Below are 24,729 nucleotides of genomic sequence, written 5' to 3' on the forward strand. Positions count from 1 at the left end.
CCTCAACTGTCCTCGAGTGAGGTAATAATGATGAAAATTTGATCAAGCTAGCATCAAACCCATAGAGTTCTGTAGTCTATGGTCATTGTTTAATGTAAAAGTCAGGCTGCCGCTGTCTGTTTGACGCTAGATGAACTTGTTTGATGTTTTGGTTGCTGAGTTATTCGTAAATATGTGTGCGTGCGGTAAATCTGAAAGTATATTACTTATTTTCTAACCTATTATTATTTTAGATTTCGGATCCGGCTTTGTATTTTTATTCGCCGCTTTTGTGTGATTATGGTTGCATCGTGTTGTTGAAGTGCTTTTCCACAACCACCAGTTTATTATTATATAAATAAAACTTATAATCGCATTGACTTTATTTATCAGGTAGTAAGCAAAATATGTCTCTTATGTAGGTAAATAAAATAAAGAGTTTCAAATGTCTAACCTCGAACTATTTACTTTATTAATAAATATTATCAAACTTAAATTATCTAAATATGCGGGAATCATGCACAGATCCAGGCCATTGCACAACAATATCATATATTTCCATTTGCGGTCCACATACTATTTGGACATTGATAGAAAACCAGCCTTGAGGAACGTTCGAGGTACGTCGCGACGTACCTTAACTTGACAGTTCGCTTACTTCACTCCGGTTAGGAAATTTTTCCAAGGACGTTTGAGTGGAGTTTATTTTTACGACTAATCATACCAAAACGCGCGTTGGAGGTTGAGTCGAGTCGAGTTAAGCTCGTGTAAACGACTAAAGATACGGGTGCTATGATTATGATTATTTATGATAATTATGTTCTCGACATGTTACGTCACACGGAGAAAACTTATAAATTACTAATGATATTTGATTGGCCGCCTAATCACCGAAGGTCAATGACCGGCGAGTGACAAAAAGTGTTTAAAAGGTATATAACCTTTAACCATGGTCATTAAGGAACGTGGATTATCTACATAACTCACGTTATACAAATTTTACGACTTATAAATTTGATTTGCAACAAACGATGGCGCGATACATTCTTATGTCTAGCGACATCTATTGAGGGTTGTGTAAACTCAACTATTATAACGTATGAAATATTATACGTCTAACGACATCTACTGATGGTTGTGAAAACTAAATTTGATAGCAAACTCAGAGATTCGTTCATAAATGTCTTTGAGATTCGGCGCGTGTCGCATTTTCGGATTGTTTAATAGAATGATATTATTTAGATGAATCTAATATAAAAAATGGCTGGGCCTAGTTTTCTGTTGTTTTCAATTACAATTAATATAATAACTTTTATCAGGCAATCATTAAATTTTATTCAGCATAATAAAATGCGTTGCAGTCAAAATGTCCGTGGCACCAGGTGCACAAGTGCTTTTTTTAAGGGATTTTATGACCTGGTAACCTAAGTAATTTTTAACTCTTATTTTTATGAAAAATGATAATATGGAGTGAAATGAAATGAAATGAAGATGATTAATTTGAGACATTAATTAACTGGGATGAAATTAAATGATATGAGATGAAATATAATTTCAGTAAAATGGTGGTCATTTACTGAGATTTTTTCGGTGGACTTTTTGCAGGATCCCGAGAAGTTACGTCCAGCGGCTTTGTTTCATTTTCCCACATTTGTGCACTTTCACAGATATTAAACAGTTAATAAACCACCGTTATTACCGTTATCAATTTAAAGCAACTAGAGGTCCCTCAGTAGTCGAAATTCGACTATAATTAATTGGAATTGTAAGTTTATACACTATTATGATTGTATTTTATACTTCTATAATCACAAATTTAGCCAAGGCTACAATATTAAAAAATAATAATAAAGACAGTTTGACCACAGACGTGAAGAACAAAAGTTTGACAATAAATAGTATGCAGGCGTGTGTGCGTCAAATACGTGGTATGTAGTGTGTGTAAAGTTTTCTTTATTGATTTAATGTATCTATAATGCATTATTTTTAAAAAATATTAGCATTGTGCACTTCTTCTCTATGTTCACTATAAGTGTGGAAAATTTCATACTCCTTCGTCCGCGCAATTTTCGTAAAAAGGGATACAAAGTTTTTGCTTCACGTATTAATATATAGATGTTTCATTGTTTTTTTTAAAAATATTCTTGCTTATATAATTTCGGGTGTGCCTATAATTAAAGTGAAATTGGTCATGTACTTTTTATTGAATTATTCATTGTTTTAAATTGATGATGATGGCTTATTGATGTGTCCACGTTCGGGACAATTATTAAGTCTGTTTCTGGAAGTAATGTTATACATATCTATACTTCTATAGGTATACTAATATTATAAAGAGGAAAGATTTGTTTGTTTGTATTGTATAGGCTCAGACACTACTGAACCGATTAGAAAAAATATTTCACTGTTTGGAAGCTACACTATTCCCGAGTGACGAAAGCTATAATATTTTTTGAAAAAAATTAGGGATCCTTACTAAAACTCCAATAATGTAACCAAAGGTGTAAAAAAATTACCTAAAATATTCTTAAAATCGCGTGCGCTGCGAAAACTAGTGATGATAGAATAAAATAATGTACTACGATTTTGTAGAACACATTATTATTTACAAAAAGTGTCGCGACAGCATATGTCTAACTATTATAGTTATGCCCGCAATAAGTGTTCTTTTATTTTTAAAAATAAAACAACGTCAAATAACGTTGAATTTTTTGTTAAAGACCAAAGTGGAGCCGGAGCGGGCCGCTAGTAATTAATATTTTTAGTCCGACTGTAATACATAATTAGATATTTTAAATATAATAATAATATGTAAAAAAAGGCGCCAATTAGTAATTGAGTAAAAAATACACAGATAATATAAAAACAATGAGCAATACGTTTCGTTTCACGCTGTTAAGATCTTGTACGTGGTGCAAGTTAATAAATAAACTAAAAAGAAAGATATTGAAAATGTATTTAATACTTTTACGATTTAATCTTGCGTGTTTTTTATTAAATTATCTTTAAAAAAAAAAATTGCTTAAATGGGTGGACGAGCTCACAGCCCACCTGATGTTAAATGGTTACTGGAGCCCATAGACATCTACAACGTAAATGGGCCACCACACAAAAAAAACACCACAGAAATTTAATTGATATATTATTTCTGTGCGTCACACTGCCGCTTAGGTATGGTCTGAAAAAAGGATTCGTTATGACTTTAAAAATGTAAACAAATGTTTGTTAGATTTTACTTTGCATTTATTGTTTTTAACAATATATTAAACATAGGTACATTAGAATATAACGATATCGGATTTTTGTATTAAGACCACCCGGGCGTTCTTGCACTTTTTAATTATTATTTTTTATTGCCGTATAGGCAGACGAGCATATGGCCCACCTGATGGTGAGTGGTTACCGTCGCTCATGGACGTCAGCAATGCCAGGGGCAGAGCCGAGCCGCTGCCTACCGCTTAATACTCTCCACAAGCCTCGTTTGAAGAAGGACATGTCATAGTTCGGGAAACACCATGGAGGGGAGCTCATTCCATAGCCGGATGGTACGTGGCAAAAATATCTCTGGAAGCGCACTGTGGATGACCGCAGTGGCTCCAGGTAGCATGGATGAACTCTACTCCGGTGGCGGGCGGTGCGATGGTAAAAGCGAGATGTCGGTATCATCTCGAACAATTCCTCAATTTGTATCCCAATTGCTCAGTAACAATTTTTCTTAATGTTTCTTTTTGGCCTGAATAACGCAGATCCCGTTTTGCATTCTTGAAAATTTTATTTAAGGTTGGGATTTCTTTTCTGGCGGTGTAAAATGAGTATATTTTTATAGGACTTAATTTGGCATTAGTACTTGGATGTGGCGAAGAAACTGATGCTGGTAAAGCAGCTGGCTGCGATAATTGTTTGACTTCTTTTTGAAGTTATACTTCTTTAGGCGCGTTATGAAAAATTGATGAGAGTGAAATTTTACGATGCGCGCGCACCGTGACACGAAATTAACAGAAATGAAGTTGCCCACTAAATCGCTCATTACAATACGACCGACGTAACTTGGCGAGTCTGAATATAGCCGCAGGTGAACTTTCGCGCATGTACACTCGTAAAAAAAAGTGTTATTAGCATTCATTTTTTAACGTTAAATATTTAATATTAATTACTTAATATTTAAAAAAAAATACTTAATATTAAAAAAAAAAAAAAAAAAACTTCGCGCGTACATAAGTACACGCACCCTTTTTTTATATTCATTAGCGTCCTCTTAGATATGCCGGTTACGTCACAAGTTCGCTGGATAACTTTATCAACCGGATAGGTCATCCTATTATTTTATTATATTATTCATTATTATATTACTCGTAGCTTTTTCTTCTTCGAACAACTTCAATACTTTCAGGATTATGTCTCTCCCTTCACTGTGTATCACCTTTCCTTTCATTTTTGTTGAAATGAACGTTAGCCGTTCAGTAACAACAGTACAACAAAAACAAATCGGTTGTCTGTATAATCGGCTTACTGACGGTAGTTGAACGTGACAACGTCATAAGAAAATACTGATGGAATGGTTTCATTTTTCAAAAGAAAATTTTAATTTTATTTGTTTGATAGATATTTTGTACGGATATAGAGAAGGAGGTAAATGGAAATCACTATTGAATTGATCAAGTTACATTTATTTGTACGCATAAATACAATTATGTCAATTTTTTGTATAGCAGCTGTCCACGCGGATGCGTCGCTCACTCAAGTAGGAGAGAGACAGATGTAGAACGCTGCCGAACGCGGAGGCTGATTGTGCCTCTTTGTCGCTCGTCGCGCGCTCTCGCTTGCACTTCAAGCCTTAAATGGAACGCCTCAGAGTGAGGTAACGCCGCATGAGTCATGTTTTTTCGTGCGTGCAGCCGCACAGTGGGTCGATACTGTGATTTTAGTGACTTAGGGACCAACTTTGTTTTTATATATATTTTTTTATGTAGATAGATAGAGCTCGTTAATCTCAATAATAATTGTTTTGGGCAAAAATTACAAAAACTTTATAGTTTGGTCAGAAAAATGTGTTTTGTGATTTTTTTGTATGGAGCGGGTCACATTAAATTAAATTCCTGCTAAGTACCGCGAGGTCCCGCTTTGAAACTTTATTTTCCTTATACCTTGTCTAGTCTACTATCATTTGATGCTATGAACATGTGCATAAAGTTGCAACTCTGCCAAATAAATGGATCGAAAAAATTTAATAAATACATAGAATAAAAACCTTTATATTTTTTTTCGTAAGTGCTTTTAAGTTAAATTTGATATGGATTAGTAAGTAAAAGCACGTAATGATACCCATAATTACATAATACCTAACAACAATACATTTAGTAGGTCTCTAATTATGCAATCTCTCTAAATATTATATATTTTGTTTCACCTTTCGATCTTTGGGTCAGAAGACGAAAGAAGATTGTGTAAAATATCCTCATTAGTCGACGTTCTACTTCTCATTCTTGAATAACATCTCTCTGTATATTTCCGAAAATCTTTATTGCGAGCTTCCGCTGCCTCTTCCGAGAGTTTACCTATACGAATGGCACCAAAGTTCTTCATTATTATATATCACTGCCATGTGCTAACAATTTATGGATACTGGAAGGCATATATAATACCAGGGATATACATTAACATACAATTCTGCAGTATATCTAAAAAATTCCGAAAATTTGGAAACGCGCTCTCCAGATGCAACAGAGTGAAGAATCACGTGAAGCCTCTCTATTAAATCTTTACGTATTCCTGTTATGCGGGCTGTTTCTTCTGCATCCCTGAAAAATCTTCTGGCAGTATTGCCATCATTGGTTGTTCCTACTCCTTGCTTGACAACATCTATAAGTAAACCGCATTCCTTTTTGAACGCTTGCTGTATAGCGCTCTTTCTGATTGATATTTTTTCTTTGTCATCCCCCCTTGCAACCCCATTTCTTGAAGTCCAAACGATAAGACGCAAACAAAAAAGTGTCATATAAAAAATAATCTCACAGGAAACTACATATGATGAAAAAATTGTGAAGTAATAAAATTATATTTACCGATATGAAGTAAGCACTCCATGCATCTTATCCAGGCATGTAAAGATGGCATTCCATACTGGAATATTTCTTCATTATTTTCTCTTTGATAAGCAAGTCACTCCAAAAAACTCTGACGGTTTTGCTTTGCAAATATCACAGACAGCAGAAAATGTTTCTGAAAAATATGAGGTTATTTTGCTGTCCATCATCATCATGTGCAATTGATGCTTAACTTCAACTTGTTTGATTTTTGATGGCTGAAGTCTTTCTATTTCTTCTGTTATGCTAGCTTTTATAATTGTTGCGTTTCTTTTGTAAATTTAAACATTATTGGACGGCAATAAAAAGTTGATGAGGTCGTTTTCCCAAACAATTGTTCCATCAAATTTCTGAAGCCTTATAGGAACTAGACTGACCATGAAAATAGATGAATCATCAAACTCTGTTTCAGTTTTTTGTTTATAATTACTTTGACCTGGGGCTCTATCAAAGCCTATTTGCTTATAAGCAGTAGCTCTCTTGCAGAGTCCAAATCCGAAGTAATCACATCTAAAAGCCTATATAGCGCCAAGTTTAGTAATGCTTGCATTTTAATAGCAGCTCCTTCTTTAGTAATAATTACCTCGTCTTTCCCTGGATAACATTTGGTCTTTTCTTGCTTAATTTTATATTAAGAAGGGTATAAATCAGACCCATTTTCACTTGCTGCTTCTCTTAGGTTTATATACTGCCACTTAATTTAAGTGAAACTAATATTGCCTTATCGGGAGAATATGTACTACTTTTCACTTTACTTGTAATTAAATACTCATTAACTTTTTCTAGATCTTCGGGGTGATTTGACAAGTGGTTCATTATTTCTCCTACATCTTCATTTCTAGTGTTTCTCAAACTAGTAATTGTAGTAGCTTTCATTTCATCCGGGGATAACGAAAGCGATTGGTAAATTTTTTCAATGCGTCTTCGTTTTTGCCTGGATCCCAATTCTTCAAAAGGTTTTCGAGGTGCAAAATAGATGTCGAGGCTTCTGTAGTACATTTGAGGGTGGTACATTTTCAACATCTTCAGTATTAGAAATCTCGAGCCTTTCATGTGCAGTGTTGATAGCTTCAGGTATCATTCCTTCAGGCCAGTTTATTGCACATTCTAACCAATCACATTTTTTTCTTATAAACTGTGCTAACATGCGACTACTTCGTTTCCATATTGCACTTATATTTGAACAAAATTGCGTACTGAATTTTTGGAGCTCAACATTTTTCTCTTCGGTCACGTTTATTTGATTTTGTAGGAATTGAAAGAGTTTTTTATTATCAGACAGCGACTGTAGTTGCTCTCTTAAAATCATAAATAATCCTAAATTGTTAACAAAATTATCAATTATAACGGAAACAGCAAGATCACAACGACAATCACGAGATGTTAGTAGTAGTACGAATAAACGAACACTAGTTAGTATATAATAAACATGGTCACTTTATACTTCCAGAGACAAGCAAATGTTTACTATATTTTCTACTACCCAGTAATGGCTACTTAACTAATTATCCTCATTAAATAATGTTAACTATCTTAATAATTAGAGAGATTGCTTAATTAGAGACCTACTAAATGTATTGTTGTTAGGTATTATGTAATTATGGGTATCATTACGTGCTTTTACTTACTAATCCATATCAAATTTAACTTAAAAGCACTTACGAAAAAAAATATAAAGGTTTTTATTCTATGTATTTATTAATTTTTTTCGATCCATTTATTTGGCAGAGTTGCAACTTTATGCACATGTTCATAGCATCAAATGATAGTAGACTAGACAAGGTATAAGGAAAATAAAGTTTCAAAGCGGGACCTCGCGGTACTTAGCAGGAATTTAATTTAATGTGACCCGCTCCATACAAAAAAATTACAAAACACATTTTTCTGACCAAACTATAAAGTTTTTGTAATTTTTGCCCAAAACAATTATTATTGAGATTAACGAGCTCTATCTATCTACATAAAAAAATATATAAAAAAACAAAGTTGGTCCCTAAGTCACTAAAATCATAGAATCGACCCACTGTGAGCCGGCTCCATCGAATTATAAGACGTTGTCACCTCAAAACTTAACAAAAAACAGTCCAGTAATATAACAAAACTTCAAAAAAAAAGCTAACAAGAACAATTCAAATATTTGAATTAAACGGATGGGGAGACGAAAACTCGTATGACGCTCGTCGGCGACAAAGATGCTAACCGTAGTGACGCGATAGGGCGATCGCGGGGAAGCGGGCGGGGCGCCGCACGCCAACGAGGTTAGCTTGGTCGAGTTGTACAAATCGGCAATTTCATACTTTAATCCCTATTAATCTGTATACCATATTAATGTTCAAACTTATAATTTCAATTTTCAACATTATAACTTATAACTATAGTCCAATTTTGACTATTCCGGGACCGCTTGTAAACATAAATACTCACTCTATGAGTCTATATCGCTATTTATAAATTTATAGATTTCAGACAAGCGAGAATAAGTTCGCTGTCCGAGGTTCAAAACTTCAAACACAACACGGAATGAAATTGCCGTGAAACTCGTTTTCAATCGTTATTATAGACACTATAGACAATTATTATATGACGCCCAGTCACCAAAATCAATGACAGGCGGATGACAAAAAGTGTTCAAGGGTATGTACCCTTTCCGTGGTTCGTCAGGAACATCGACTATCTTCAACCATTGCTGAGCAAATTTGTCTTCTTATAGATTTCATTTGCAACAAACGATGGCGCGATACATTTTTACATCCAGCGACATCTATTGAGGATTATGAAAACTCAACGATCACAATAATAAATGAATTATTATACGTGTAACGACATCTATTGATGGTTGTGAAAACTAAATTTGATAGCAAACTGAGATTCGGATTGTTTGATAGAATGTTATTATTAAGATGATTCTAATATAAACAATGATTTGGGCCTAGTTTTCTGTTGTTTTCAATTACAATTAATTTAATAACTTTTATCAGGCAAACGGAAAATTACAAATTTGATACAGCATACTACAATGCGTTGCAGTTAAAATGTCCATGGTAGTTGGTATACCACAGGTTGCAAAAGTGCTTATCACTACATAGTATAAAACAAAGTCGCTTTCTCTGTCCCTATATCCCTATGTATGCTTAAATCTTTAAAACTACGCAACGGATTTTGATGCGGTTTTTTTTAATAGATAGAGTGATTGAAGAGGAAGGTTTATATGTATAATAAAATACATTAAATAGTGGAGAAATACTGTTATTTTTGAGGTTTCTAATGTGATGTCGTAAATAATCAATAATAAAATTTCATGTTTCCGAAGCGAAGCGAGGGCGGGTCGCTAGTAATAAATATAACCTAATCATAATTAATCTCATTGAATGCCATCAAGTTTTTTTTCTCTCTAATGAAGTTTAATTATTAAAACTTTTGTCACTCAATGAAAACGTATTATTGTGGATTTAATTATTCTTACAATATTTCATTGTAATTTAATTATTCTTACTTGTCTGATTTCAAAATGTCGTCAACTATTTATTGCACTATCGGTTGTGACTATATTTAAATGCTTAAAATTAAATTGATATTTGTCATGTACCTTTTTGTTGACTTGCCGATGTTTTAAATTTGATTATCACTTTCTAGGTTTGTCCACGATCTGGAACAATCATAAGTGGGCTTGTAGAAGCGATGTTATTTGATTTTGGTCCGACAATAGTAATCTATATAATACTATATATATTAATACGTGAAGCAAAAACTTTGTATCCCTTTTTATGAAAATTGCGCGGACGGAGGAGCTTATATAAAAGAAGTGCACAATCCTAATATATTTTTTTAAATAATGCTTAAAAGATACATTATATCAATAAAAAAAACATTACACACACTACCATGTATTTGACACACACACGCATACTCATAGATTATACACTTATTATATTTGAGACGCATACTATTTATTTATTGTCAAACCTTTTGTTCTTGACGTCTGTGGTCAAATTGAGAATAGATTAAATATTGTTTGTCTTTATTAATATTTTTCTAAAGTGTAGTCTTGGCGTTGAAAATACAACCATAATAGTGTACAAACTTACAATTCCAATTAATTATAGTCGAATTTCGACTACTGCGGGACCTACATATTAGATAAAATATTTGTAAAGTTATAAAAAGGCGCCAAATTGGTGATTTTTTTTAAAGGATTTCATGATCTGGAAATTAAGACCTTTTGGGGCAAGTCTTATTTCAATTTAATATATTCTTATTCTTATGAAAAATGATAATATGAAGGGATATGAAATAAAATGAAATGAGATGATATGGTATGAAATATAATCTCAGTAAAATGGTGATCATTTATTGAGACTTTTTCAGTGGACATTTTGAAGGATCCCAAGAAGTTACGTCCAGCGGCTTTGTTTCATTTTCCCACATTTTTGCACTTTCACAGATATTAAACAGTTAATAAACCACCGTTATTACACATTTAAACCCGAAGAAACACTAAATAGACAAAATAAAACAAATCTCAACTTCACTCCTCGCGTTCCCGCCAAAAAGTCCCCAAATTGGTGATTTTTTTTTAAGAGATTTTATGACCTGGTAACTGAGCCCTTTAAGTCATGTCTTATTTTAATGTATATTCTTAATTTTGTGAAAAATGATATTATGGAGTGAAATGAAATGAAAATGATTAATTTGAGACATTAATCAACTGGGATGAAATTAAATGAGATGATATGAGATGAAATCTAATCTCAGTAAAATGGTGGTCATTTACTAAGATTTTTTTCAATGGACTTTTTGGAGGATCCCGAGAAGTTACGTCCAGCGGCTTTGTTTCATTTTCGCACATTTGTGCACTTTCACAGATATTAAACGGTTAATAAACCACCATTATTACACATTTAAACCCGAAGAAACACTAAATAGACAAAATAAAACAAATCACACAACTTCACTCCTCGCGTTCCCGCCAAAAAGTCCCCAAATTAGTGATTGAGTGAAAAATGCACAGATAATAATAAAAATGATCATATACGTTTCGTTTCACGCGATCGTGAACATGATGCAACTAAATAAATAAAATAAAGAAAGATATTGAAAATTTACATAATATATTATGAGAGATTACATAATATATTTACATAATATGTTAGAGGAAGTCTGAAAGTGCCACCTGTGACAGAGAAGTTGAGAAGTGCGCGTTTGGGATGGTATGGACATATGATGAGACAAAATAAAAGTGAGGTTATTTTATTTTTATTGCTTAGATGTGTGGACGAGCTCACAGCCCACCTGGTATAAAGTGGTTACTGGAGCCCATAGACGTCTACAACGTAAATGCGCTAGAGCCCATAGACATCTACAACTTAAATGCACCACACACCTTGAGATATAGTTCTAAGGTCTCAGTATAGTCACAACGGCTGCCCCACCCTTCAAACCGAAACGCATTACGGTTTCGCGGCAGAAATAAGTGGGGCGGTGGTACCTACCTGTGCAGACTCACCAGAGGTCCTACCAGCAGTAATTACGCAAATTATAATTTTGCGGCTTTGATTTTTATTGCACGATGTTATTCCTTCACCGTGGAAGTCAATCGTGAACATTTGTTAAGTACGTATTTCATTAGAAAAATTTGGTACCCGCCTGCGGGATTCGAACACCGGTGCATCGCTAGATACGTATGCACCGGACATCTTATTCTTTAGGCCACGACGACTTCAAGGTTCAGGTTGTTAGGAGAGAGTGTTAACTATGAATGTGGAAGGATATAAGGGAAGAGGTAGACCTAAGAAGAAATGGATGGATTGCGTGAAAGACGATATTTGTAAGAGTGGAGTGAGCGAAGAAATGGTATATGATAGAGGCAGTGGTGGATTTACACTAAAAGCAGTCGGGGCAAGTGTCCAGGGCGACAAATTTGTTAGGGCGGCAAATTTTTGAAAGCTAGAAATAAAAACAAATATTTATTTATATTTTTGGAATATATAACATGTTGTAGGGACCACAAATGGCCCCATAGCAACTAATAATTATATGTATGTGTTAGCGGCAATTATATTGCAGTGCTGCTACGTCAGTCTCGGGATTGTCGGGCTGTCGATAGCACGTTAGGTTGTAATCCCAATACACGTTAGTCACTTAACTGAACACGTGTCTTATTAATCCTTGCCCGATATACCTAGAGACTCAACAATCTAATAAAGTTTCTGCAATAAATTACATATTTTAATTTTGATAAATAAAATATGTAAACTATAACAAAAAAACGCTACGCACTACAAGATACGAATTGAAACTAAAATTACGTTTTTACAATAAAATTCTAAATCGACGCGCGCGAATCTCGTCGCGTGACGTCACGGGACACCTGCGCGTTCGGGAACTCCGATCGCATCCGATGACGCCCGAGTGCAACCGAATGTTGCGCGCTACAGACTTACAAAACTTTCGGACTTTCGGATAAATGAGGCCTATAAAATCAGGTAAACTACGAAAATCGGCCCTAAACACGTCATTACGGATCCTGCCGATCCATCGAAGTACCGCTTTTGCTAGGGCCAGTGCTAGCAATACTCCCGATTTGAGAAGCTGAAATAACTGTTCGGATAGCTACGATATTCTTTATTTTAAAGCAGATTTATAAAGAATGAGAATATTACTAAAAATTTGAATTTTAAATGATAAAACTTCGTTTATTAGTACTTAGTACAGAGTAAATATAAAATTTTTGAACTGAATTTGTTAGAGATTTAGCTGCATTTGTTATAACATGAAAACACTAAAGCGTGTCCAACTAACTAAACAAGATAGCGTCATTGTTAATCCATTTTACGACATTAAGGCGTTTAGCTGCCTTTGATTTTATAGGCCTCAAATAAGGATTTTAATTTAACCCTTTGAGCGAGAACCGTCGATATATCGACTCTTTATTAGTGCGTATAAAGTTCGGAGCATCGAAATACCAACCGTTGCGTAGTTTTGGTTAAAGTTAATAAACATTGACTTGTACGGAAGTTTCTTAGAGCACGATCTATAACATTTTTTATTTTGTTAATAAAATTTATAAATAACCATTTAAATTAATTTTATTTTTTAAGGTCGTTTTTTTTGTTTCAAAATTCTTCTGCATGTTCAAGCGAGATGTTAATAAAAACATTATTATGAGAACGTCTCAGACTTAATGTAATGTAATGACCCATCCATACGAAACCATCAAAAAAAATCATCATATTGTTTTATTAAAATTACATAAGTAGATTAAAACATTACATGCCTGCCTGATTAATTTAAATATTAATTATAATTGAAAGTGAACGAAAACTAGGCCCCGGCCATATTGGAATCATCATAATAATAATTCGACGCTTGAAAGGCAAACATGACTAAGCGACAATGACTGCTTTATTTAAAAATGATAGGCAATAACCATAATCGATGCGCAAAAAACAAAAACAAAAATCTAGGTCTATTAAAATCATTTCAATCCTACAGCTAGATTTGTAAAAATAGTTTTTTTTTTCAGGTATTTCAACTTTAAATTAGTCTACTGTAAAGTTCACGCATTGTCGTTTAGTCACGTTTGCCTTTCAAGCGACGAATCATTCTAATAAATAATTCGAAGATTCAAAGAATTTCGCGCCGAATTTCAGTTGGCTGTCAACATTTAGTTTCCACAATCGTCAATAGATGTCGCTAGACAAAATATTGTATCGCGCCATCGTTTGTTGCAAGCGAAAGCTATAAGATGTAAAATTTTTTCAATTTCTTTGTCTATGGGTTATGACGGTAACCACTTAACACTAGGATTTTTGTCCGACTGCCGGTCACTGATTTCAGTGATTTGGTGGTTAATCAATTGTCACATTTATCACTACTAGACTTGCGCAAAATATCACTTCCCAATGTAATGTGATATGACATCACTTTTACAGACAGGTGATATTACTCGAAAACATTACACATCACTCTTAACATTACTCGGTGCGTTCAATAGATACTGTGACGACGAATACATTGTATCTATACACCCGAATCATTACCTAAGTGATGTGTTGATACACATCACTTAGGTATTGATTCGGGTGTGTCATTACAGTAGTGTATTACAATACAAAGTATTAACTTTGTATTGTAATACACTGTTATATTACTTGACAGAGATTGACTTACTTAATAATATAATAATTTTATTTTTTACTTAATATAATTTATTGTGGGATGAACGGATTTCATATGGCGACTTAGACTGCAAATTGAGCTCGACAATAATGTTAATATACGAGAGCAGTAGATGCATTGTTTCGGCGCGATATCCTCAAAGTGCATCCAAGGAGGACTGTATAGTAACCGGCAAACTTCTTGAGCAAATGACCTTGACTGCGCAGAACCGAATTTTAGATCACTTTGGTGGTGAGGGTGAGGCGCGACGGCAGGGGAAATCCTATCGAGCGCGTTATTGGTAGATCAATCGAACCTTGCGTCCCGCACCCCGCCCTCATTCCGCTTGCTCCCAAAAGTACGCTTGCGTACAGTGAAAAGTCTATCGTTATTCATCGTTAAGTTATTTGTTATAATTGCTTGTTGACTTTGTTGCCATTGCTATATGTTGAGTGTTTGTTGATTTTTTATAAAAAATACACTATGCCGCGACAAACTGGTGTAGTATTCAAAAGAAAGGGTAGAAAAATTGTGTACGACGTATATTGCTTCATTATAAAACAGGGGAAGAATGATATGGAAAAAGTAAAACAGACTTCGGAAGCAAGAAAAATATCAGTGAGTAGTGAGTGGCTCGGAATGAAGCTTACGACGAATTATGAAAGAGCTAGGCTTCAGATGGAAAAAAAAACAGAAAGTAATCGGAAGCTGGTAATTGAAAAAAGTAACATTACTACGAATCGAATATCTCCAAAAAATCATTAATTATAGACAAAAAAGAAGACCGAACCGACCGAGTTGTAAACTACACCAATGAGCCCTATGTCGACTCATCACGATGATAGCGACTCGGGTGATGAAAACAGTGATGATGATGATGGTCAAGATTAGGATAACGAAAAAAAAATTACAAATACCAGCTTCGCTTCAACTGAACCAAGACCTGGCAACAGCTCTAGTTTTGACTTAATAGAAGGAATATCTATTTTACCCCAAGATTAAATTATTACAATTATTAACCTATATTTTTTGTTGATGTTCTAATAAATATATAAATAAATACATATGTTGATTTTCATAATTTAATAGCATTATAACGCAGAGTAAATAATGTTTTTGCACGTGAGTGTACCATGCGCGAACTTACCCCCACTACGTCGACAAATGCTCAAGAAGTTTGCCGGCTATTATACTTTCATTTAGACGCCGTTATTTCTTTCACTTATTAAACACGCATTAAAACAAATAATAAAACTATCTTCAAACAAGTGCTTAAGTAATTCAAATCAAACACAAAAATTAATATGAAATATTACTAAACAATTACGAGCGACTAGCGATTTTACAAAAGTTGCGAATAAAAAATTAAGTAAGTACTTGCGGGAAACTACCGGCTGGCCGCATGAAAAATATAAACACAAATACCTATATTAAAATTCAGACGTACCATAGGTATAAAAATGTACCTAGCGGCCAGGACATACGGTTCCAAATCACTAGGAATAATTCCGTGTCGCTTGCTCATTTATTTTGCGTCGATCGGTCTGTCTCGCTCGCTCGGTTCCGTTCGTGTATTAAGCAACATTACACGACAAAGAAAGAAACATGTTGGGTGATGGTGTGATGTTTGTTTCCTTCGCGTAATGTGTGATGTTGCATTACATCGTAGAGTAATATTACCCGAGTAATATCACTCGCATTACTTACACATGTCTAATCACTACTCTTCGAAAATAAATACTTCCTCTTCCTAGAATATTCCACCGGATAGAAAACGCGACCCACTGAGAAAATCAGTGGGCTGTGTCTGAGGGTTAATTTACTCGTCTTAATCTAAGAGTTTCATGTAATAAGCCCAAAATAAAACATCGAACCCGCAAAAATAATTATTAGCGTAATTACTGGTGGTAGGATCCCTTGTGAGTTTGCACGGAAAAAAAAAAAAAAAAAAAAAAAAAAAAAAAAAAAAAAAAAAAAAAAAAAAAAAAAAAGGTACCATCGCCCTGCCTATTTCTGCCGTGAAGCAGTAAATGCGTTTCGGATTGAAGGGTGGCGCATTTACGTTGTAGATGTCCATGGGCTCCGGTAATCACTTATCACCAGGTGGGCTGTGAACTCGTCCACCCATCTAAGCAATAAAAAAAATTATATATTATTATAAGCTTTTATTTTTTCTTTTCTTTTATTTTCTTCTTTACTTCTTTTATTTTTTCTTTTTCATCTTGTTTCTTTTCAAAGGTCTTTCGTCATCAGTTCATCGTACGTCAACTAAATTCCATAATATTAATTTATCTATAGAAAATACTGAATGTGTAATCAATAAATAATCATTATAAATTAAACTCCCGAACTTGTACTCCTTTTCAATTTCCAGGATACGAAATACGCAATGCTTAAGCAACCATTCGCGTATTAAAAGCATCAGTGTTCCCGGGTCGTTTTCAAATTTGGGGCCAAAAGCGAGTTACATATTTGATTTAACTAGAGATCCCGCAGTAGTCGAAATTCGACTATAATTAATTGGAATTGTAAGTTTGTACACTATTATGATTGTATTTTATACTTCTACTAGCTGACCCGGCAAACGTTGTGTTGCCTTAAATAAGATTTCTAGGGAAATTCTACTGTAGAAATAAAAACCTCATTTAACCACATAATACCTCATTATAAACAAAAAAATATATCCAAAAAATTTAAATAAAAAATAAATGTTTGGGGTGGACAACCCTTTTCACTTAGGGGTATGAAAAATAGATAGTAGCCGATTCTCAGACCTACTGAACATACTATTGATACACAAATAAAACCAACAAAACATGGCTGAAAAATGTATAGTATTGTATAGCTCTCAAATATATTAAGTGTATAATCTATGATGTATAGTGAGTAAGTAAGACAGGAGACCGGCTTCGTCCCCATCCCTACTACGTGATGTTTGCTGGATCAGTGGTGACACCTGGTGGGGATAGCTGATCGATTGATAGTTGATCAGTAGTCGACCGGCGAGCGCGGGAGATCAAATTCAATTTAAAAAAAATCATAATTAAAGGAACTTGAAATTATAAACTCTGAATAAGAATTTATCGTACTACAATTATAATATTTGATTGCCATCTTGCAACCTTATTGCGGATGGAAAAATAGGGGTTGATCGTATAAGAGTGAAAATTGAGAGTCATATGATTTTTTTTATTTTAAGTCATGATAAAACTAAATAAAAAACTTGCCAAAAAAATTAAAGTTTATAATTAACAAAAAATAGGGGTTGATCATAGAGGGATGAAAAATTGAGAGTAACATCAGATTTTTTATTTTAATTCATGACAAAATAAAAATAAAAATGAAAATCTTGCCAAAAAAATTAAAGTTTATAATTAACAAATAAAAAATAGGGGTTGATCGTAGAGGGGTGAAAATTTCAGAGTAATATGATTTTTTTTATTCTACGTCATGACAAAATAAAAACAAAATTCTCGCAAAAAAATTTAAAGTTTTTAATTAGCAAATAAAAAATAAGGGTTGATCGTAGAAGGGTGAAAATTGAGGATTGTATGTATTTTTGTATGTTGTATCATAAAAAAATAGAAATTAAAAATTTTGTCTAAAAAATAAAATTAAAAATTTAGGGGTGGACTACCCCTAACATTCAGGGGGATGAAAAATAGATGTTGGCCGATTCTCATAGATACCGGATAAGCACAAAAAATTTCATCAAAATCGGTCAAGCCGTTTCGGAGGAGTATGGCAACGAAAACTGTGACACGAGAATTTTATATATTAGATAATCACAAATTTCGCCAAGACTACACTATAAAAAATATTAACAAAGACAAACAATAAATCTTAATTTGACATCAGACGTCAAGAACAAAAGTTTGACAATGAATAGTATGCATGCGTGTGTGCGTCAAATACATGGTACGTAGTGTGTGTAATGTTTTCTTTATTGATTTAATGTATCTTTTATGCATTATTTTAAAAAAATATTAGCATTGTGCACTTCTTCTCTGTATTCTCTATAAGTGTGAAAAATGTCATACTCCTCAAACATTCATTCGCAAACTTAGCGGCTGTGCAAATGGGTTCGGTACTTAATTTGCGAACCCGTTTGCGCTTCCTCCCACACTTGTTTACGAATGTCTCACGAATTTCTCTTCCTTTTTAATTCGTCAATAGAACATTGAAGAGAAAAAGAGAATTTTTTTGAATTCTTTCCCAGACATCATTAACAGCCATGCTGTTTTTATGGGATTTCTTTTGATGAAGATACGCTACACAGTAGACGTCACGATCTATGAAAATAGCGAAACGTCCGTGTCCGTTGCCTTCGCAATCCTGGGCGCAACTGGTTTGCGCGCTTTGATGTCGGTTAAAAAACCGACACAGCGTGGAAAACCACGAATGCAGCTTTTTTTTTTACCTACATGAGCTGATAGCCTGGAGCGGCTATTCCAGCGTAACCGTAACTAGTAGGTGAGCTCACGGGGCTCAAACCTGACGACGATGCTAACACGAACCCTAGCAAGAGCCGTGCTTCGCAGAATCTACCACCGGATCGGAAACGCGACCCACTGAGAAGATCCGGCGAGAAACTCAGTGGGCCGAATGCAGCGAAAACTTTGCATAATCATTTGCAAATGTCGTCCTACACTTGCGGGTTTGCGCATTCGTGCGAATGTGAGGGACCGGTATTACCGTAATTATAAGTACAGTAAATTTGTTGTCATTGACAACAGGCACGTGGTCCTATAACTATAAATATTCGTAAACATTGTTCAATCAGGAGTTATACATTAATAAATAACAGTTTAAAAAAACTAAAAAAATACGCTTTTATAGAAAATCCAACTAAAAAATAGAAAATAAATTTGAATTAAAAATAGTCTAAGAAAAAATGATTTTATTGTAAAAAAAGGCGTGGGGTGCATGGTATAATATCATTAGTTATAAATATTTTATGAACAGATATGAGTAGAAGGGTTATTTTGATAATATCCTGAAAAGCACCCCGCGCTTTAACGCTATTTTTAATTCAAATTTATTTTCTGTTTTAGTTGGATTTTCTATAAAATCGTATTTTTTTAAACTATTATTTATTTATTCTGAAAATGCCTAAATACAAAAAAAATTGGAAAATTATAGAAAGTTTAAATTCATGAAATCGTTACCTACTTTTTTAGCCGTAAAATTGAAATCGATCCTTCCGAAGGCGCCTGAACTTCGAGGTCACGAGGCGAGTGCTACGCTATTTACCCGCCCCGCTAACCTCACCGCCCGTGGCCGCGAGTCGAACCAAAATCATAACGCATAGACAGATCGAGTTGCAATTCATTGAACTCTGCTGTCACGTGATGGGACTATCATTACATATTGAAACGTCAATGTACACGGTACATTGAAATCATTTTCGTTCGAAACTTGCGGACTTTTTGGCGGGAGCCCGAGGAGTGAAGTTGTGTGATTTGTTTTATTTTGTTTATTTACGGCCGTTTTCAATAACGTATCTGAGTTTACGGATAGATCGTTACTTTATCTCCGAATATCAGCAAGAGCGTATCTATCCTTAGTTTGCGTTTCACAATCACGGTTAAGTGCTATCTCTCTTTAACCAACAGTAGATAGCTTCTTCCCTCCGATTTATCCGAGCCTCTTGATACGTTTCGTTCTACTACAAATACGAAACAACATCAGGATCAAGACTTATTTTATTTTATTCTAAATTATATCTATAATTTAACCAGCATATCGTAGACTATCATAAACACATTTGTTTATAACAAAAAGTAATAAAAACATATGTAGATTTTTTTAAATTGGACGTATTGCCATTTTTATCCTAGTCGAAATTATGAAACGAAACGTTTTGACAGTCCGTTTGCCAATAAAGCAGTGATCAGTTTGTTTTTCTATTGTTTACCTACTATATTAGATGATGACTTACCTCCAAAACGCTTTAAAACTTTCGTTTATAATTCTAAGTGTGTTTATAATTAAAGAGCTACAGTGAAATAAAATGAATTCTGTAAGTATCTATGAACTACATTGATAATAATAATTTTACTTTGAAAACTTTGAGTTCAAGTTTAGAAAATATATCTTTTTCAGTCAAGAAAGGCAGCACCCATGACAAAAGATGAGACGATGATTCTAGCAGAACTTGTGGCGGCGAAAAAACATTTCAATAATAAGGCAACAAATGCTACAAACAATAAATTGAAGGAGCAGGCTTGGCAAACCCTTGTAAATCATTTTAATTCGTCGATTCGTCGTTTCCGACGAACTCCATCGCAGCTTCGACTAAAATGGGAAAACTTAAAGAACGCTACGGCAACATAAGAAACAACCTTAGTAAAGTTAGTATAATTAGTTGATTGTTTGTCTCTAATAACACATTGATAAACATGATTTTTTCTTCAGGTTGCCGTAGTATTTGAAATAATTATGCTCTTTGTTACAGGCTGGAGGTGGTAAGGATTGCAGATGAAATTTTGGATAAAGCATGCACATTGTTGTAGGTCACATATAATATTTTTAACACTTATACAGCCAAGCGGAAACAAGATGGAAGAAAAGAAATGCAAGGCTAGCATAGGGACAATGCATTAGCAGAATATCTAATAGCAAAAAAGAGACTTGACTTGGAAAATAAATAAAAGGAGATTGTTGTAGCAAAAGTTAAGTTAGATTTAGATAATGCTAGTTTAAAAAATTAAAAATTACTTAAAAGGAATATTAAATTTCATAAATTAAAAGTAGGCAATAATAATTTTATGTTAGATAGTTTTTTAAGTATATGTACAAATTCTAAATTAAATATCTTGCATGTACTAACTACCATGTAATTATCATTTTGGAAAATAAAAAATAGTCAAATTATCTTTGGAGTTTATTTTATAAATTATCTTTGGAAGCAATTATTTATAAGTACATAGTTGTATTTCAGATGTAAGTTTTGAAAAATTGTTACGAACAATTATATTATTTTCCTGTAATGTATCTGCGACTGAAATTTCTGATTCTAATTCTTCTAAATTCATACTTCTGACGATATTATGCAGCATGGCAGCTATAATAACAGCTTGCATATTTTCTAGTTTTAATCTACTTTTCAATGATATACAGGGAGTCTTCTTTTATAAACACCAATGCATCTGAAAATTATACATTATTCGCTTACATTATTTTACAATACAGTATAACAAGCTCTTAACTAAAAAAAAAGATTACCTCTCTATAGTATTCCTTGTTTGAATATGTGATTCATTTTAAATCGTTCCGATTGAGTATGTGGGTTAATTAATCACGTTAAAAGATAGGGTTGTGGGGATAGCCTCTATCGGCAAGCAAATAGCAATTTCCAAGTCCACCTTGTTATCAATGTTCTCTTGATATGTAGATAATTTATTATAATAGTGTCATATTAAATTCATATAAACACCTAAATATATAATATAAATAAATAAAAATATAATAATAATCTATATATATAAAAATGAAACCCGTTTTCCGTTGTCACGACATAACATGAAAATGGCTTGACCGATTTGGCTAATTTTGGTCTTGAATTATTTGTTGAAGTCCAGAGAAGGTTTATATGAAGATAAATATGAAAATGCTCGGAATTAAATAAAAATAACAATTTTGTTTTTCCTTTGATGTGTCCCCCGCCGGACGGATTCCTTTTGTTTTATTTTAAGTTTATCTTAAACAAAAGTTTAGGTCTTTTATTTATCGATTGAGGCACTACGAAGTCTGCCGGGTCAGCTAGTATATAATAATAATAATATAAATAAGGTAATATAAATAAGAAATACCTTTTCAATCAGAATGGTTAATTATAGTTGTATCATGAGTAGACCCAGGCCATCAAGCAACAACATTTTGAAACATCAATGATGCATTGCCCACAAATTACACATTCGAAATACTCTTTTTCTATTTCTAAATTCCTCTCCTATATTTGAATCTGTAACACAAATATAAAATGTAGAGGTATCAGTGTGTATATAATAAGAATGAAGGTAAATAGCCTACCAGGTTATTGTATTAGTATATGAATGTCATTTAGGGCACCATGGGAATCCAGCAGTATTATAGAATTCCTGTCGAGTGTGATTTTGTAACACAACAAAAATTAGGTATAATTTTGCTATTGCTATAAAAATATAAGTTGTAATAACGAGTACTTTTATGGTTAAAATTTATCTTACCTTTTTGACGTTACACTCAAATATGGTCTCATTAAATTAGTCAATTCATTCACAACACCTTTGCTCAGAAATCTATAGTCAAATTCGTAATTATTGATCTTCGCCATGTAATTCAGACGATCTTTATTTTCCTAACCATATGATATCGGCCTCACTATCACTATCTGCATCACAATCCATTATCATTTGAAATAATTCCATATCACTATCATCACTGCTACAATATGCCAATATGAAGAGAAACAATTATTAAATTATAGCGATTTACTTTCGAAAGATAAACATGTAACCGGCCGATTTTGACAGATAAGCGAATGCCCTTACTAGAGATAGCGCCGCCTACCGGAGAGTTACTTAAAACTCATATTGAAACGGAAGTAAGCACGATTTGTATGAGCGTTCTATCTTTAGCAGGCTATCCGTCCTCCCGACGATGGATAGATAAATCCGATAGGAACTGCTGTCCGTCGATAGGTTATTGGAACGTAAGTAAGGACAAAAAGACAGATTTGTCTATCTTTAGTAACCGAAACTAGGGATAGATAGGTTATTGAAAACGGCCGTTAGTGTTTCTTCGGGTTTAAATGTGTAATAATGGTGGTTTATTAACTGTTTAATATCGGTGAAAGTGCACAAATGTGGGAAAACGAAACAAAGCCGCTGGACGTAACTTCTCGGGATCCTCCAAAAAGTCCATTGAAATAATATTAGTAAATGACCACCATTTTACTGAGATTATATTTCATCCCATATCATCTCAATTCATTTCATTTCATTTCATCCCAGTTGATTAATGTCTCAAATTAATCATCTTCATTTCATTTCACTCCATAATATCATTTTTCATAAAAAAATTAATATAAATTAAAATAAGATATGACTTAATGGTCTCAGTTACCAGGTCATAAAATCCCTTAAAAAAAATCGAAACTTGCACTGAGCTTATTGCTAGATCAAAATAGACTCTATCTTCATAACTGTAAATATATTTTGTCATGCATTTATTACAATAAAACTAGGTTTTATTTGGGTTCAAGATATACGCGATAAAAAAATCCGTATTTTGATCTTATTATTTCCTATTAACCATCTAAAATAACAAATTAAATTAAACTCAACGGCTACACGACCTAACCAGAATTAGTCGAAAATTAGTGTTTTTCAACTAGTTTATCATCGGTGATAAACGATCTCATTGCAAAGACTGTACAATGAATGTACAATCGTCCATGTCCCGTTTCCAGATATAATTGAGTCGTCAATTATCAAAGGTGGCAATCTGTGCATTTGGGCAAAAAAATGTTATTGATAAGTCAACACAGATTGATTTGAACTTAACCTGTTATTTATCCAAGATGTCGTTCAGAAGAGTTTTGTGACTGCCAAATGCCAATAGAATACAAAGTCTATAATTCGTTTTTCTGATTTACCAATAATTGTCCAAAAGTCACATTGCCGGCTTTGATATAGTCGACTCAGATATAACTATGGAAATTAGAACTTTATTGACAATATTTGACAAGTTTATATGGACTAGACTTGCGCAAAACATCACTCCTCAATGTAATGTGATATGACATCACTTTTACAGACAGGTGATATTACTCGAAAACATTACACATCACTCTTAACATTACTCGGTGCGTTCAATAGATACTGTGACGACGAATACATTGTATCTATACACCCGAATCATTACCTAAGTGATGTGTATCAACACATCACTTAGGTAATGATTCGGGTGTGTCATTACAGTAGTGTATTACAATACAAAGTATGAACTTTGTATTGTAATACACTGTTATATTACTTGACAGAGATTGACTTACTTAATAATATAATAATTTTATTTTTTACTTAATATAATTTATTGTGGGATGAACGGATTTCATATGGCGACTTAGACTGCAAATTGAGCTCGACAATAATGTTAATATACGAGAGCAGTAGATGCATTGTTTCGGCGCGATATCCTCAAAGTGCATCCAAGGAGGACTGTACTTTCATTTAGACGCCGTTATTTCTTTCACTTATTAAACACGCATTAAAACAAATAATAAAACTATCTTCAAACAAGTGCTTAAGTAATTCAAATCAAACACAAAAATTAATATGAAATATTACTAAACAATTACGAGCGACTAGCGATTTTACAAAAGTTGCGAATAAAAAATTAAGTAAGTACTTGCGGGAAACTACCGGCTGGCCGCATGAAAAATATAAACACAAATACCTATATTAAAATTCAGACGTACCATAGGTATAAAAATGTACCTAGCGGCCGGGACATACGGTTCCAA

General features: G+C 33.6%; 3 long non-coding RNA genes across 4 annotated transcripts in view; 2 read left to right on the forward strand and 1 right to left on the reverse strand.

Annotated features, from left to right (window-relative positions):
• The first annotated feature begins 3,141 nt into the window (after nucleotides 1-3,141).
• The window catches only part of LOC149500050 (uncharacterized), a 160,900-nt gene continuing 139,312 nt past the window's right edge, over nucleotides 3,142-24,729 (forward strand). The window contains exon 1 of the long non-coding RNA XR_016325294.1: nucleotides 3,142-4,051. This is a non-coding gene — a long non-coding RNA (uncharacterized LOC149500050). The remainder of the gene's footprint in view (nucleotides 4,052-24,729) is intronic.
• Nucleotides 19,675-21,095, forward strand: LOC149500051 (uncharacterized). The gene is made up of 2 exons (XR_016325341.1): nucleotides 19,675-20,572; nucleotides 20,677-21,095. It is a non-coding gene; the product is annotated as an uncharacterized LOC149500051 (long non-coding RNA).
• Nucleotides 21,093-23,016, reverse strand: LOC149500052 (uncharacterized). Of its 2 annotated transcripts, none has more exons than XR_016325342.1 (3): nucleotides 22,430-23,016; nucleotides 22,034-22,185; nucleotides 21,093-21,370 (listed from the first exon to the last, which is right to left on the reverse strand). It is a non-coding gene; the product is annotated as an uncharacterized LOC149500052 (long non-coding RNA). The 2 variants fall into 2 exon arrangements; XR_016325343.1 differs by lacking the exon at nucleotides 21,093-21,370 and adding an exon at nucleotides 21,407-21,657.

Source organism: Bombyx mandarina, chromosome 24 (genome assembly GCF_030267445.1).
Source record: "Bombyx mandarina strain Sakado chromosome 24, ASM3026744v2".
Lineage (NCBI taxonomy): Eukaryota > Metazoa > Arthropoda > Insecta > Lepidoptera > Bombycidae > Bombyx > Bombyx mandarina.